Source organism: Arachis hypogaea, chromosome 19, assembly GCF_003086295.3.
Source record: "Arachis hypogaea cultivar Tifrunner chromosome 19, arahy.Tifrunner.gnm2.J5K5, whole genome shotgun sequence".
Taxonomy (NCBI): domain Eukaryota; kingdom Viridiplantae; phylum Streptophyta; class Magnoliopsida; order Fabales; family Fabaceae; genus Arachis; species Arachis hypogaea.
Window position 1 is genome coordinate 94,737,466 of NC_092054.1, and position 1,912 is coordinate 94,739,377.

The 1,912-nt window shown below is 37.0% G+C and overlaps 1 non-coding gene across 1 annotated transcript; it reads left to right on the plus strand.

Annotated features, from left to right (window-relative positions):
- Window positions 1–707: 707 nt before the first annotated feature.
- Window positions 708–814, plus strand: LOC112781617 (small nucleolar RNA R71). The gene has a single exon (XR_003192383.1). It is a non-coding gene; the product is annotated as a small nucleolar RNA R71 (small nucleolar RNA).
- The last annotated feature ends 1,098 nt before the right edge of the window (window positions 815–1,912 follow it).

Here is a 1,912-nt window from a genome sequence, read left to right on the forward strand (position 1 = left end):
TATTGCTGCATCTTCTTCCATTTTCGCAAGCATGGATTCTATCCTTGCAAGTCTGTCACTATCACCGGATGATTGTGGGGTTGAGGATGGTATGTTGTGATTTGTTGGAGCTTGGAAATTATTGCCTTGTGAGTGCTGATTGGGTTGGAAAGGGGCATTATGTGAGTTTTGGTATGGTCTCTGATTAGGTGGTTGGTGGTTGGGATTGTTATAATGGTTAGAGTTTTGTGGCCTATGATCTTGAGTTTCGCTTTGCTGATTCCCCCACCCAATGTTTGGGTGATTTTTCCATCCAGGGTTGTAAGTTTTGGCATGGGGGTCATAGAGCTGTTTGGATTGATTCCCTACATAATTTGCTTGTTCCTAATATACTCCTCCTCTAGGCATGCTCCTTATTGACTGGTGCTTGAGTGTTAATTGCTGAGACTTGTGTTTTCTCCATTTTCTTTGTGAGGGTTGCCAAATGGGTTGTGATCAATTTGTTTTGCGCTAGCAAGGCATCCATCTGGTTTAATTCCATCATCCCCCTCTTGGAGTTCCTGCCTGAGGCATAGAAGTACTCATTGTTTACCACAGTCTCTATGATTTCTACGGCTTCTTCAATGGTATTCTTTGTGTTGAGGGAGCCTCCTGAAGAATTGTCCAGTGCCTTCTTTGCTTCTTGAGATAGGCCTTCATAAAAGATGTGCAGCTATACCCATTCATTGAACATATTAGGGGGACATCTCCTTGTCAATTCTTTATACCTCTCCCAAGCTTCATATAGAGTTTCTCCATCTAGTTGCCTAAAGATCTGCACCTCTGTTCTAAGCTTGATGATCTGTTGAGGAGGGTAAAATTTGGTCAAAAACTTGTTCACCATATCATCCCATGTAGCAAGGCTCTCTTTGGGGAAAGACTCAAGCCACTTGTATGCTTTGTCTCTAAGAGAGAAGGGGAACAAGAGCAATATATATGTATCTGGGTGAACACCATTGGTCTTTACTGTATCACAAATTATCAAAAAGGTTGATAGGTGTTGGTTTGGGTCCTCTTGAGCATTTCTTCCAAACTGATAGTTGTTTTGAACAAGGGTGATTAACTGTGGTTTGAGCTCAAAGTTATTGGCATGCACTGTGGGTGTCAATATGCTGCTTCCACAATTTCCAGGATTGGGGTTTATCAAAGAGCCTAACACTCTTCTCACTGGTTGAGCATGGTTACCAGCATGGTTACCAAGACCCTCTCCATGGTGATTATGCACTTCTTCCTCCATGTTTATGTCAAGATCTTCTTCTACTTCTTCTTTACCCACAACTCTTTTTCCTCTTGCAACTGCCTCTCTTCTTAGCCTTAGAAATGTTCTTTCTAGTTCAAAATCAAAGAAAGTTGATGTTCCTCTCCTTCCTTCTGGCATAAACAAAGCAACACACCAGAGAACAAGTGAAGATAACCACACCAGATAAACGAAGCTCCTAGTTTGTTCGCTAATCTCTGCTTATTTCTGTCCTTAAAACTTTACAGACTTTTTCTTCGATTTTTATCTTTTCTTCAACCTTTTATCTTTCCTTTGTCTTTGCCTCACTAATATGTTATTACCACTCCCTAAGTGTTTTATGAAGGTAATTATGAGATTCTGAGTTTAAAGTTGTCTTTCTAAACCTTTTACAAAAAATTGCCTTTTCTGTATTATTTTATTATTTTTATTAAAATATTATTTTTAATTAAATATTATTATTTTTAATTAAATATTATTATTTAATATTTTATTATTATTTATTATTTTATAATTAAATTTTAAAAAATTACCCCTTTTAACTTTTAACCTTTAAATTTCACTTTTTACTACCTATAACTTTTAATATTTCTACTTTAACCACTCTAACTTTTGAAAATTACAAAATAACCCCCCAAACACCAAAATATTTACTTC